This window comes from Cavia porcellus, unplaced genomic scaffold (genome assembly GCF_034190915.1).
Source record: "Cavia porcellus strain 051 isolate PalLab524CR breed Dunkin Hartley unplaced genomic scaffold, mCavPor4.1 scaffold_14, whole genome shotgun sequence".
NCBI lineage: Eukaryota > Metazoa > Chordata > Mammalia > Rodentia > Caviidae > Cavia > Cavia porcellus.
Window position 1 is genome coordinate 8,265,186 of NW_026947497.1, and position 15,026 is coordinate 8,280,211.

Sequence of the window (15,026 nt, forward strand, 5' to 3'; positions counted from 1 at the left end):
GACGTGGTGAAGAGCTAGGGATGCGGGGGGAGACCCAGGCAGGGCGCTCAGGCCGGGGCATGGAGCACTGCAGCACAGCGGACTACAGGGACCCTGGGGTAGCAGCGCAAGGGCCCTGGGGTCCCAGGGTGGCTTCAGGACAGGGGTGGAGGTGGACACCAGCAGGGAGGCATTTGTGATGGAACCAGAGGCTGGCATGGGGTACGTGCTGCGTGTGGGACTTCCTGGGACTTCTGCAGAGAAGGGGTGGACAGAACATCAGTGGGACCCCAATGTGTAGGACAGGCTGGCCTCAAACTTGAGATTCACCTTCTTCCGCCTGCTGAGTGCTGGGATTAGAGCTATGCACCATTAGGACAGGATCTAAAATGTGATTTTTAGATGGGGACAGTAACACGCTGTGTGCTCAGGGAATCATCCAGTAAGGAGAGGAAATGGCCCAGACTGGTGACTGACACGGGAGGCTGCGGCTACGCCCTGAAGCAGGGACAGCGCGGCACTGGGGCTCATGCACCCGCGGAGGGCGGGCGGAGATGGGGCCTGCGGAAGTCCCCTACTAATGGCACCAGCTCCTCCAGGCAAGGCTGTCCGTGCAGTAAGGGGGAAGAAGGGTGGGAGGATGGGGCGGGCACAGCAGGACTGGGGGGCAGAGCTGTGGCTTGGGCAGGGCGGCGTTTGCAGGGAATTTGGCCTTGAGGCCTTGGCATCTCCCTTCGACCTTGCCAACCCCTCCCTCCTGGCTGAGGTAATGGATATACATATGATTTTCTTTTTAACCAGGAATCAAACTCACAGGCATGCACTTGTGCACTGAGCTGTATTCCCGGCCATGTATTTATATTTATATATCCTAACTTAACACAAGTCTTTCAGAATTCCACACCATCAAAATACTCACAACACGCTGAGCAAAATGCTGAAAAGAAGAAAGTGAACTTGCCAAAACCTGAAAAATTAAAATTAAGACTCCTCATCCCACAGCTTGAGGGAAATACCTGCTCTTTTATAACCACCGAAAGTCCTCAACGATCTTGCAATAGTAGATTTGTACATGCTCAGCTTTCCAGGAACTGCTGGGAAGTTGCCTCGTTAACCTTTTTAACCCCCCAGCAAGGCTGGCAGGGACTGATGAGATTTCCACCCTCTAGGGGGGTGAACGGAGACTGGAGGCTTGAAGAAAACTGTAGACACAGCTCACATAGAAGTAAATCTTGCGCTGAGTCCTTTGAGAGCCATCAGTTAGGGGATAAGAATGAATTAAAGTCTATTCATCACCTAACGATGGACCAGCCATTTGTAACTTGTACCTCAGATGTCAAGGACAGAAAGTCACGTGAGCAGAAAAGAAAACCCAACGAAAAGACTCATTAATGGACAGAGGGTAAGAGGCAGGAGCATGAAATGCGTCTTTGGAACCACAGCTGGAACCCTACCATGAATGGAATGGGGGTGAGGCTGGGAAGGAGTGGGGGGCTCCCAGGTAAGGTTTGCAGAGAAGGAAGGGGTGTGGCGTGGTGTCTGGGAGCCCAGCTGCCTGTAAATCATGTGACCTGGGGTGCGTGTGCATTGGGGAAGAGGTCACGGGAAGGAAAAATAGACTCCTAAAAACAGCATTCCTAGTGTGACGCCCAAGTGATCTTTCATTAATAACGAGCAACTAATGCATGAGAATTTGTCACGCACCGGGCTGCTCCTAGCTCCTGGCATAGAGTTCAGGGCTCGCTGCCTGTCTGTGACTGATGAGTGGATTCGAGCCAGTGGCCTGGCCAAAGCCAGTTGCTCCGTGGCTGTCTGCTCACCAGTTCTGGCATTTATGCAGTGACATACGGGTGCACAGTAAATACCCACCGAGTCACTGAATGAATGAATCAGCCAGAAACCAGCCCAGCAGAGGTCAGTGTCAGATGAGGCCTGCACGAAGCTCAAAGTGCCCGGTGACGTAGGAGAAGCAGCCCAATCCTCGCTCATCATCTTTTCTCCCTTCAGACTCTCCTTCTGTGTGCCCTTGTCTTCATCTGGTCCCCAAATCCTTAGCAGCTCCCCTCACTCACAGAAACAGTCTCTTTCTAAATTCCACGATCCGCCAGTCCCGGAACCCCCTTCCCAATTTCTCTTTACAGAATCAAAACCGTTGATGAGCCAATATCCAGTCTTCAAAATTTGCACACGTGAAACAATCCTCACTGGGCAGGGACTAGGTGTAAACAAGCAGTTCTGGGAAAAGTGTCCTCAGCCTCATGTCTCCTGGGAGTCATTTATTGATACTTTTAACCCACTTGGTTTGCACTTTTGCAGTCTTTTGAACAAAGGAAGGTTTTTTCCTTTATTTGGTGCTGGAGACCAAACGCAGGGCCTCTCTATGTACAACAAGCGCACACCCCTCGCCTGAGAGGGAAGCTCTGAGTGAGCGCCCTGAACAGAGTGGCTGGGAGCTGAGGGTGCGAATCCTGAGCGTCCACGGTGGAAGCTGCGTCAAAACATCAACTGTGAGCACCAGTGTGCAGACACAGGCAGATACGGCTGGAGTTCTGGGTCTTTGTTACCTTTCTTTGCACATCTATGAACGCAGCAAAGGTTTGTTGATGCTTGCTGGAGTACTTACTCTGTATCTGGCCACCAAATTCTTGCCTTGGCCCTGAAAGACAGGAAATCCCAGGCCGAGGGAGATAATAAATGGGCGGAGAAGCTGTTATCCTTATTCTTTCTTCTAAACTGCCAAACTGGTACCTTTTGCACTTCAGCCTGTACCCATCAGTCTCCTTCTGGTGGTAAAGATAGAAACATGCTTGGCCCCAGACCCCAGGCCCCCCATCTGGGGACAGTGACAGTAAATGCTGTTTGGACTGCAACGAACACCTCATTCATCCATTGAGGTAATTACAGCTTTTATTTTCTGGAAACCTATCTGGAGATCAAGTTCCACAGGACCGAGGGAGAAACATGCTCCCATTCTGGATGTTAGGAGAGAGCTTTGGTCCTGTCCTGTTGTCACCCTGCTCACCGAAGTGACCCTGAACACAGGAAGGGTGGCTTCTCTCAGGCCACACCACCCCGGGCATTGGGTGACATGGGCATCAGGACAAATGCCATCATCCCTGACACATGGAATTTTAATCTTGTTGGAGAGGCTCCTTTCTGGGTATCTTTTCTTTCTCAGTGTTGCACCAGGGATCTTATAAAAGTGGGTTTTACTCGTGTTGGAGGAATGAGTTTTGCTTGCAGGAAAACTCCAAGGAATGAGTTACACACACACACACACACACACACGTCAGCCCCGGCAACAGGGACCTCCTTGGTCACTCTGAATGTCCAGCATCTGACTCTGTGCCTCATATTTGTCAGACAAGTCAAACTCTATTCAATTGAAGATGTGGCCATCTTTAACAATTTTGGGAACAGAGTTTTAGATTCACCTTTGTGCTACAGAAATCTAATCTGTGGCAGGTGGCTGGAAATTTGCACTTCAAGTTTCTTAGTGGGGACATTCTGGAAACCTGGCCTTGGATTTGATAATACTCTCCCCCTGTTGTTAGATCATTAATTAGCAACCCTGCAGACTCTCCGAGTTAAAAGCCCAGTGACTGTTTCCCCCTTGCTCTGTAACCTGGCTCACATTGTTTCCTGGCTGCCTTTAGGTTGACACATTCTTTCCCTCACTCTTCATTTATCCACTGGCATGCTCCGCTCCTGGAGAGTGGGGGCCAGCAGTCAGTGGCCTCCGCGTCTATTTGGTCCTGAGGGAAAAATGTTCACTGTGGTCACAGCCCTGGGTCCCCGCTCAGCTGTGTTCGCTGGTGGTGGCCAATTCCTGGGAAGGAGAGGGAAGCAGGAGCCGAGACTGGCCCCTTGTCAGTGAGGATAATTCTGCCTTGGCAGCGAACAAGGCTCGGAGGGATGGTCTGGATTGCTGTATGGGCTACGATACAGTGTGGCTGGATAAAGCATTGTGCACTCCTGGGACACAGAACTTACTATTTCCTCAATATAGACTTGGAAGGAAGGCAGCGTCCCCCCCCGCCCCCATTTCAGGGCTGCAGGCTGGACCCCGGCCTGGAGGTGCCTGGGAGGCAGCAGCTGAGCGGCTGCAAGCCTTGAGGGGAGCTGCGAGACCCAGCCCTGTCCTCGCTCTCTGCAGGATGTCTGATTCAGCGTGGCCCAAGGTCAGCAGGGCTCTGAAACTGTGAGCAGAATAAATCTGCCTTCCAAGCTGGTTTGTTCAGCTTCGTCCCAGCCCCAGAAGGCAAACACCAGCCAATTCTCTCCTGCCCGCACAGGGAGACGCACCTGCTCTCGAGTCTGGCTTGTCCTCAGTGCTCTGCCTGGGACTTCATAAGCACGTTGTCCTTCGTGCCCGAGGGCCCCTTGTGGAGCCCAGCGGCGATGCCCATTGCAATTGCAGGCTGGACCCTCTGCAGCTCTGTACGAGAGAAAGGGGGTTTTTATTTGTGGCTGCTAAAACAGCTCAACGCAGTAGACAGGGCCTCTTCAGTGGAGGGCTTTTTGTGGACTGTCTGGCGACCATGATGACACCACCTCATCGGCTTCCAGAGCCTGGCACTGGCCCTTCTCGACCTCCACGCCCAGAGGTGCTCATTTCAGCTGGCAGCAAGCTGAAAGGTCAAACACGCTCCCACACACTGCAGAGCGCGTTCTTCAGAATTGTGAACACTGCCAAGTTCTCTCCCTGGTTACTCAGACCCCAGACTCACGCTCCTCCTGTTAGGGAGCACTCTGTGTGCAACATGTCGGTGCTTGGCAGTCACTTCAGGTTCAGTCTCTCTTGACCCAACGACAGAGGGGATGGAGAGAGCCTTCTGCCAACTGCTGACCCCTAGAAGGCTGGTCAATAAACAGCTCTGTTTTGCCACACACCTAGGGTGATGAAATGCCCAGGTGTGGCCGCAGGTGACCTCCCCATGTGGTCCAGGACTGCACAAGGCACAACCCCTTTGGAGCTTTCCTCCCTTCCTGGGCTCTGATCCCATGCAGGTCCCGGGGTGGAGGAAGCCAGTGTGTCTGCCTGTCTGTCTTGTGCGAGCATTGCCCAACGTGCCATCTGCAGGGCTGGTGAGGTGACAGGTTTCAGTCTGAAATATAGATGTGAGGTGCTCTCATTTCTTCTTTTTTATTTTCACATCAGATGGGTAATGTGCTGATGTCGTAACAAGGTTCAAAGGAGGCACATGTCATGCATGGAGCATGAACACCCAATCATCATGCTTATGAACTTGAGGATCGGTACTTCTATTTTTTAAAAGGAATTTTAGTTTTATTTTTGTTTTTTGAGAGAGGATCTCACTATATACTCCAGGCTGCCTTTGAACTCACTGTGTAGCATAGGCTGGCCTGGAACTCACAGCAGTCCTCCTGCTTCAGCCTCCCAAGTGCTGGGATTACAGGTGTATGCACAGATGCATTTTGTACAAGGGAAAACTGGAGTTTGGGTTAGGGAAGAGAGACAGTGGTGGGGGGCCGAGATTAATGTAACAGCCACATATAAAAATTGGGTAAAATGTAACAGGCTTCTTAGGCCTAACTTCCAAGTTACCATCCTTTCGAGGTGATCATTCCATTGACTTTTAGTAGTAATCAGTTCCTAGCTGTATTTAAAATTTATCACCCTTCAAAACTATAGATTTGCCAGCCATGGTGGTGCATGCCTGCAATCCCAGCATTCAGGAGGTTGAGGCAGGAGGATCATTTCAGGTTTGAGACAGCCTGGGTACAAAGTGAGCTCAAGGCCAGCCTGAACTGCACAGCAAGACCTTGTCTCAAAAAGACAAAAGAAAAAAAAAAAACTATAGTTTTTGCTACTTTCCAGCATTCTATAACTGGAGTTGCACTGTGTATCTGCTAGCTCTCCCAAGACTGATGCATAGACTCAGCAATTGCAATCAAAATTCTGAGTTCTTCTGACAAACTGTCTAGAAAAAAATTCACAAAGCTAAAGAACCTGTTCTATGCAGCACACAAACTTGCAGGCCATCCTGCTGAAAGACAGCATGGTGCCACCCCAGGGAGGAAAAGGACCAGGGGACAGAGCGAGCCTGGACACGCACTTGCATGGGGGCCTGATGGTGAGTCCGGGGCCCCTGCAGGAAGGCAGGACAGGTGGGTCCCCACAGGGGAAGAAACCCATCTGCCCAAGGCAGCAGAGACTAAATCCTGAGATGTGGAAGGCTGTAAGGCTTTCAGAAAGCATGTGGGAGTAGACCTGAGGCCACCTTAGCCACAGGTTCCACATCTGTGAACTCCACTAACCACGCATGGCAGAGACTCAGAAGAAACCTTGCGGCTGTCCTGAATGTGTGCAAACAGGGCAGTGTAACGGCTGCATACACAGCATTTGGCTCGTCCATAAGCCATGTCACTGCCAGTCTTGTCAAGAGATAGAATGCCCTACCTGGAGCACTTGCCCTGTTCACACTCTTCCCTTCCTCTTTTCTCCAACAACCCTGGCTGAGGCGGTGGAGATTTTGCATATGCAGATCTTAGCGGAAGGCTCCTGCAGGGCCGGGATGGTGGTTCAGTTGGGGTCACAGGTGGGGTTGCCGTCCCCAAGATCCTCAAAGCAGGGAGCCGTCCTCTGCCCCACTTGTCCTTAGCAGGTGGCCCTGAAATAATTTTGTACCCTCTCCTGCTGTGCAGCACAACAGGGTGTGGACTTGGGTGATGGGAGGTGGGGGTTCAGGAGAGGAGCTGCTCTCAGGACCCCACTGTTAAACACCCCCCAGTGCACACCGTGCATGGAATGCAGGTTACTCAGGTCCGGCTCCAGGTTGCTCACAATCACTCACACATTTACACCCAAATGGTGGTGTTTCAAACGTCAGCGCTTTTACAAATGAGTTGCTCAACCTTTCCCCTTTTGTTTTCTGCACTGCACACTGCATTCGGAAAGGCTTTCTGCACTTCATGGTTATGTTTTTAAAAATTGTCATGATTTTTTTTCCCTAAGTTTTTTTCTTTTTAGCACTTAAATCTTTTATGAGAGATAATTTAACCACGTGTAAGGTGAGGACTACAGATCTGATTTCACTTTCCTTCAGGAAGTTGCCTCGTTCTCCCAATGTTATACAGGAATAATCCACCAATTTTGAATAGTATAAAAACCAGATGTGTTGGTCTATTCTTTATAAATGAGTTTTTGCATATCTTTTGCAGTTGTATTTTATTCATATGGGAGAATAAGAGTCAAGTTTACATATGTATCACATGAACTATAGGAAAAAATTCTTCAAAATGCTGATATACTTACAGTAATAAAATTATGACTTTGCTGAGACAATGTAAAGAGAACTTAATAACAGTAGCATATAATTAAAAGATTTAAAATAGTGACGGTGGTTAGCACATGTAAAATGTCTGCAGATTTTTTTTTTTTTCTTTTTCCTTTTTATCGGTACCAGGGGTTGAACTCAGGACTGCCTGCTTGCAAGGCAGGTGCTTATGTCGCTGAACTAAATCCCCAACTCCAGATATTTTAAATCTCTAAAAGTAATTTTTATGCTGTCTTAATCACTTTCATTGCTGGACACGATTCCAACACCCACACTTAATGAAAGAGGGGTTTATTTTGGCCTACAGTTTCAGGCCACAGTTTGCTGGCTACACAGCAGGCTGGCGTGGCAGAGAAATGTGGAAGAGCAATGTGGGGACTCCCCTGTGACCCCACTCTTTTCACCAAGCTCCGGAGAGCAAGGCCACGCCCATAATCCAATCTCCCTCCTAAAATGCACCCACCAGGCCATGAGGGGTTGGAGGTCATCTAGGTATAAACCATAACATGTATGTTCTTAAGAAGTTAGTAGAGTAAGACAAACTGACAAATCAGGCAGAAGAGTTGGACAGAGAGTGTGGAGAAGAGACTTAATTCTGGAGAGAGGCAATTTTGTGGGGATTTTTTAAGTCACCATGCAGGTGGCGGAGTCCATGTCTACCACGTGGAAGGAGGAAGCCCTCGCGTGCTCACAGGCGGGGCTTCTGGGAGGAGGTGGATCATGGGTGTGCAGTGCTGGATTGGGGTGTATGATAACCAAACTGATTAGCATAATTTTAAGTGTGGCTGCTGGAAGCCCCGTCTTACATCTGGGGGGGCACCACCTAGGAGGCTTGTAGCCTGGACTGGATAAAAGGGAGCGGGAAGCCTGTTGCTTCTCCTGCCTCCTGCCCACCCTGCCATGGACCATTTCTCTTCTGTGATGCCCTGTGCCATGCGCCCTGCCTGGGAGCCAGGCAGCTATGGATTGAAACCTCTCTTAAGTAAACCTTTCCTCCCTTAACTTGTGGGTGTCCAGTATTTTGTCCCTTTAGTGAGAAAGTAAGACAAGAGGTGTTGATGGGGAGAATTCAACGGGTGGCGCAGGAGGGGTTGGGGCAGGTGTTGGGTGGACGGACGGTACTCCTTACATTCTCTTACCTTTTAGGCATTTCCTGGAGCTGCCTTATCCGCATAAATGTAAAGTAACCCGAGGACTGGGTTCCTTTTCAGTTCTGTAGTTGATTCCACCACTTCCCTACTTGATAGTTTTTTTTTAAATACACTAAATTATTTTGGACCAATATTTATGCCAGGAAAGACACCAAGGAGTAGCCTTCACATTCTCCTAATCCCTAGCAGTGCTTCCAGGCTAAACTCACACTCACACGAGCTGAGGAGTAGCTGCCCCAAGACCCTGCTGCTCGGTAACCTGACTGGGATTCTGCCCCCAAAACTTCCATGTAGAAAATCAGTATTACTACTTGGCACATGTAATTTAATATTACAATTTGATAAGGTAACTATGTTACCTGACTTTTCTAATTCTACCAAAGTCTGAGAAGAAAGCAGTATTTTGATGAGCTCAACACTAAAAATATTAGTGCAAAGTGTGTTCTATATTAAGAACCATGCAGTATCTGGGTATGGTGGTGCACCCCTGTGTTCCCAGCACTCAGAGAGGCAGAAGCAGGAGGACTCAAAGTGCATGACCATCTGGGTAACTGGTAAGGCCCTGTCTTAAAATAAAAACAGAGGGCTGGGAAGCAGAATCAGCATAAAAGCTCTTCAATCCCCAGGACCACAGGGCGGGGAAGAAAAGCATTTGGCAATGTTTTTTTCAGTCATTTCTTCATTAGCAAGGGGTAAACATGAACCTGTAAAGATAGTCCAGTCCAAGCTAGCTTGTAAATGAGTAACAAGTGTTGGTTCATTTACCCGAAAGTCCAGAGGAAGGGCGGTTTTAGGGTTGATATTTTTTTCTAGTGGTTCAACCATGTGCTTTTCTTTGCAGAGGCTCTTGTCCTCACGCTGGCTAAGTGTCTGCAGAAGTTCCAGGTTCACACCTTCACATCAGGAGAGCCCAGAAACCCACTAGTCACTTAGCCTAGACCACAGACTGTGACCCAAGGGATGGATGGAGTATGCCGAGCAGCTTCTCCATAGCACACTTGTGTGTGTTAGAGATGCAGTAACAAATCCAGTCCTGTCATCGGGTGGGAAGGAAGAAGGCACACTGGGGTTGGCAGACAACAGATGTCTACTGCACAGTGTGTGCTCCACAGCACAGGAGACAAAAGCAGGAACCCGACAACTGGCGGCTTCCAAGGCCTCCAGGAGGAACGGTCAAGCTAAGACACTGTTCTCACAGCCTGTAGCTCGGCGTGCTTTGTGCAGGCAGCTTTGATGCTGTGATCCAAGTCTCCTGAGGGTCAGCACTGTTATGTTTTCCTGACTCCACAGCACTTACATAACACAGAAGTGTAGCGAAGCACCGGAGAAGGAGAGAGAACACAAATCCTGTCACCTGAGTGCGTTTGTTAGCCACTCTTCATAACAAGCGTCTCATTCTGCATATGGATAAAAAACGAAACATTAGATCCTTCCTCCTGGACAGCTCTTATTTTAAGCTATTCCCATGTATTTTGAGGGTTTGATGAACTTGTCTTTAGCCTGGAAACTGTCGCTGTGGTGGGCTGAGTGATGGTCTCCCGGCGATGTCCGCGCTGAAATCCTGGAAGCACACTTGTTGCCTTGTGTAACAAAAGGGTTTTGCAGATGGAGCAGTGAAGGCTCTCGACGTGGGGAAGATTATCTGGGATTAGCGGCGGGTCTGGTGTGTGGCAAGAATCCTGTAAGAGGGAGGCGGATGACAGACACAGCAGCGGGAGGGATGCACTGAAGCCAGAGAAAGAGGACAAGGGGCCAAGCCAGGCAGGTGGCCTCCCCAATCTGCAGAGAAGCTGGGAAAGCGATTCTCCCAGGGAGCCTCTGCATGTTGCCAGCCCTGGCAACGCCTTGCTTTTTAACCTCTTCAGATTTATGACCTCCAGGGCTCCGAGGGAATGGATGTAGGTTTTAAGCCACCAAGTTTGGGATAATTTGTCACAGCAGCAAGGGAAGCTAATAAAATCACAGCACCATTTCCAGACCCACCTCTGTGTTCCCTAAATCTTTCTATGATGCAAATTTGTGGGCCTGACGCTTTCACAGCGCCCCCAACTCCTTTACAAACCGCCCTCATCTCCCTTCACCAGGCCTGCCCTCAGCACCCTCATCATCTTCCCTTGCTTCTCTGTTTATGAGCTCTGAGCCCCTGGCCAGCTCGAGCTGCATTCTCTCTGGGAGCAGAGGGGAGGGACAGATGCTGTCCACTGCTGAATTTCCATTCTTTCTACACCCATGGACCCTGAAGACTTGCAGACTGCACTGCCCAGGGCTGGTGGCCCTCTTCTCTCTGCACCTCATTGGGGTGTGGCAAGACTGCTTTGTCCTGTGCTCCTGCTGCTTCCCTGGCAGGAGTTGAGCTTTTAGGAAGGAACACCCCAAGAGTTCAGAATGCATGGCCACAGCTGCGCTGACCACCAGTACCCCCCTCCTGTCTCCAGGCTCCCAGTGAGCCATACCATCTTTTTGTAGTGTAGAATGGGCTTAAAGATGGTCCCTCTGGTTGGCTTTTGTCAAACAGACCTCCCTCTTGGTCACGAGCTTTCAAGCCAGAGAAAATGCCCCAGTAGGAGCTGGGGTAGGGGGGCCCCCAAGGTGCCTGATGCGCTAGGAGGAAAGCCATCCTTGCACTTGGGGCAGACATGGCATGGTAGCAGGCCCAGCTTGGGAATATTTTTAGAAATAAAGATATATAAGAATTCGGAATCATGGGAAGTCAGTTCAAGTTAACACTTAGCCCTTAACTAATGTTCTCCAAGTACTTTAAAAAGAAAGACATAAAGAGGGAGGATCAGGTGTTTGATCTGTCTGAAGTAGAGCCAGGATTTCACCACAGCTGCTTTACCCGGACTCTCCTGTCCTTCAGGCTGGGCACGGGGGCGGCCTGGGTTGCCACCCTGCCTTCATCCCAGCCCTGAGAAGGGCCAACAAGGAACTGAAAAAGAGAGAAAGGTTGAGAAAGAACGAGCAGGATGAAAGACAAGATTAGGCAATCAAAAAAGGGAAAAGACTGAAACCAATGTGTGGGTCTTGTCACTTGGAGATAAAGCAGAGACCCAGGCGCAAGTCTGAGTTTTTGTGACTCCTACGTCTTTCTCCTTCTTCAATGGAAAAAAAAAAAAAAACAAACTACAAAAACATTATTTACTAACTATGCAGACACAAAAGACCAAGTGAACGCTTTGGCCTGGCCAAGGGGCCCTGAGAGCTCAGGCTTCCTGACCTCGGTGGCCCTGCAATTTGGGCACACACTGAGGGCTGCCATCTCTGCATGGGTCCTGGGTGGGAGCCTTGTGGATCCTGATGGTGTCGTGATGCTGTTTGGATTGAGCTGGCCGTGGATGACCTAGGAAGCCAGAGATGGGGGCAGAGGTGTGTGTCTCAGGACTCTTGGCAGGATGCATCACCCTGTATGGGTCTCACACACAGCAGGACACTGGGGCCTCAGGAGCATCCTTTGACCTTCTAGCAGGAAGTGAGCTATGGAGACAGGGCTCTAGGTGGGGGGGGTAGCCCTGGGGCTACCATCTCACCCTTGGTACCCACAGGACCACTCCTATCACCAGAAATGCAGATCGGGCTAGGGAGGCAACAGACAGTGTGGGTGTGGACATCACATGGGAATGGGGGTGAGATTAACTCTGAAATGCATCCCACAGACTCTTTCAGACAGTCCCAGTCTCCTGAGCTGGAAGTCTCTTTGCTTTCTTGGTCCTGCTCTCTCCCCTTTCCTCGTTCAGTCCCGCTGTGTCCCAGGGGCTGCTTTTGGGGAAAGCTGGTCTTGGAGATTGTGTCGTGCACAGGGTGCTCATCAGATAAAATAAGACTTTTAGAATTTAATTATGGGGCCAGCGAGGAGGACCCTTCCTGCTCTCTCATTTTGAAGTCTTGCTGTCTGCTAATCAGCTGGAAACTCTGAGGATGCCTGGCTCCTCACCCCTTACTCCCAACCCCAGCAGTTCCTGGTTCCAGAATCAGGCCTGTCTGGACTCCCAAATTACAGCGCCCACAGCCAAGCCAGACGAGACACAATAGCACACAGGACTCCGCGACGTAAACACCACTGGAAAAAAAGACTATTTCCTATCACTCAGTCCTGACTTGGGAGGCTTTCTGAAGTCACCTGGAAGCAATTGCAGCAAAATGACTGTATTTCTGGAGCAGTGATTATTCACATTATCTCATAGTTGGAGCCTGCAATGTTAGAGGTTATTACAGAAAAACCTTAGGCTTCATTTTCAAAGCTGTAGATTTATTTTCATTCCTTATTATTTTTTTGGTAGAAAGAAAGTGACCCAGTTTGAGGGTTGAATGAGAATTTTGTATTCTTTACAGGACATTTTTCCAGTTGAATATGCAAATCTATTCTTTTGTTTGAGGATTCCCAAAGCAGTTCCTGTTAACAATGGTGACTGTTCTCATTTTTCTGTCAAGGCGAGCCTCACAGAAATAACCCGCTGCTGAAGAAGCTTCAGGCTTTACTCTTATCCCTCGGAGCCACTGTGATTTTTCTGTTTCATTTTTATGACTTTGAATATCAGACAAAACGCATCAACCTTGACCCTCTTTTTAAAGCAGACTCACCAGGTCCTCCCTGGTTAGAGTAAACCTTGAGTGGCTGAGTCTGGACTGCAAATGCTGCGGGAGACCTGGTTTCTGGGAAGGGTAGAACTTCTATTTCTCATTCCTTCCTAAGTTGTAACACTAGAGAACCCAGAGCTGCAGCAGGCATTCTTTGACCTGCACAGTGTGTGCGTAGGCACCTCGCTCTCCTATTGCTCTGAGAGGAGGTGCTCATGTTTCCGTTTTTTTTTTTTTTTTTTTTTTTTTTTTTTTTTTTAAGGCTGTGTCTTGCTATGTTGTTGAGGCTGGCTTTGAACTTGCTGCGCTCCTCCTGTCTCAGCCTCCTGAGTGCTGGCATTGCAGGCAGCTTTTCTGTTGAGTCTTGATAACATCTCTGACCACTGAAAAGCATCTCTGACAGTTTCTGCACATGTGTGAGCTTCTCTACCCGACACCCTCAAACGCATACTTGAGGTTTCGGATACTCTACGGGCTGAAATAAGCCCCACCCTCACATTCATGTTGAGCCTGTCTCTGGTAGGTGTGTCTGAAGACCAGGACTTTGCCCGGTATGGGGTCTAGATGAAGTCAAACGCGGGGAACCCTCAGGGTGGGATTTTTGCCCAAAGAGACACCAGAATGCTGCTGTTTCTGTCTTTCTCTCTCAGCTGGAGCAGTGCAGCAGGAGAGAGTAGCCATTTGCAAGCTGGGAAGAGAACCCAGTCCTGGGGGAACCCTATGTTCAGATCGCTAGTAAACGGAGGGTACTGCTGGGGCTGGGGGACCGCTCCCCTCCACTCACCCAACCCCCCAACTCCAGAGCCACCTCCCAGACCTTGGTCCTGAGGCCTACTACCCCAAGCAGAGCCAGGAAAGAGGAAGACTCGGAGCTCACCTTGGAAGATTCTCAAGTCCCAAACCAAGACACATGTGCGCCAGGTTCTTCAGCACAGCCCACAGTAACTGCTCTTTACTTAGAGCTCAACAAACTCCATTCTCAGGGACTGCACCTCCTACAACCACTATAACAGAGTGCATTGTGGGAAAGGGCATGCGCAGTAGGCATAGCGGGCCGACGCCGTGCGCCAATCACGCAATCACGCAGCGCGTCTTCCTGCTGCGGGACATCAGCCAGAGCGCGCGTTTCCGGGTGTTGCGCCCAGCGCGCTCTGCGCTTGCGCCGTCTCCCACTGGCGGAGCTGGCTCCCACTGATCAGACCTTACAGAGCCCCGCTTTTTCTTCACTGTCGCGTGCCACATCCAGTTCTTTGTTGTGTCCGAGAACCTGGTAACTGGGCTCCCGCACAGGCCGGGAGACCTCAGTGCCCATGGTCAGCCTCCCTGCCTGGGCATTGTCTCAGTGCTTCAAACGGAGGGAGTGACCCAAAGCACTGGACGCTGAGTCTTAACTGACCTCACCGCCTCCCGACTGCCCTACCAATTTCTGGAATCAAACACACTATGATCATAAACTACGGTAAAGGGATTTTGGTTGCTTCCCCAATTTTTATAGGTTTACCAAATGTGAAATATATTCTTAGCAATCTGTGTGCCTCAAGGGTACGTTGTACTGAATGTAATTTAGAAGAAAAAGGTCAATTCTTGTTTTTTTTTTTTTTTTGTCTTTTTCCTTTTTATCGGTACCGGAGATCGAACTCATGACTGCCTGCTTGCAAGGTAGGCGTTTATGCCGCTGCACTAAATCCCCAGCCCCCTAAAAAGATCAATTCTTGAGAGGTGGGTTTCCATGAAGGCCTGGAGTTATTTGTTGTAGTTTTGAAAAGTCAAACTTAGCAGTCACTTCTTAGTAATTTTTTTTTTTTTTGTCTTTTTAGTATTTTAAGACAGTTTCTTGTTCTGTCTTAAAGGTTGCTTTGTATCATTGTACATGGTGAAAAATGGAAAAAGAAAAATTCAACCCAGAGTAGTTTGCTTGGTTGCAGGTTGGTGTGCAGGGAGGGAGATTCGGGATACCTTGAAGGGTTGATGGTTGTTCTGCCCAAATCCAGACCTTTCCAAACCTGCTGGGCTGAGTTTT

General features: G+C 49.5%; 1 long non-coding RNA gene and 1 other non-coding gene across 2 annotated transcripts; both read right to left on the reverse strand.

The window, feature by feature from the left end:
* Positions 1 to 650: 650 nt before the first annotated feature.
* On the reverse strand, positions 651 to 14,114 carry LOC134478664 (uncharacterized). Its single transcript, XR_010051410.1, has 3 exons — positions 13,884 to 14,114; positions 4,285 to 4,417; positions 651 to 2,635 (listed from the first exon to the last, which is right to left on the reverse strand). It is a non-coding gene; the product is annotated as an uncharacterized LOC134478664 (long non-coding RNA).
* LOC111756285 (small nucleolar RNA U13) lies at positions 5,135 to 5,236 on the reverse strand. The gene has a single exon (XR_002790780.1). It is a non-coding gene; the product is annotated as a small nucleolar RNA U13 (small nucleolar RNA).
* Positions 14,115 to 15,026: the final 912 nt, after the last annotated feature.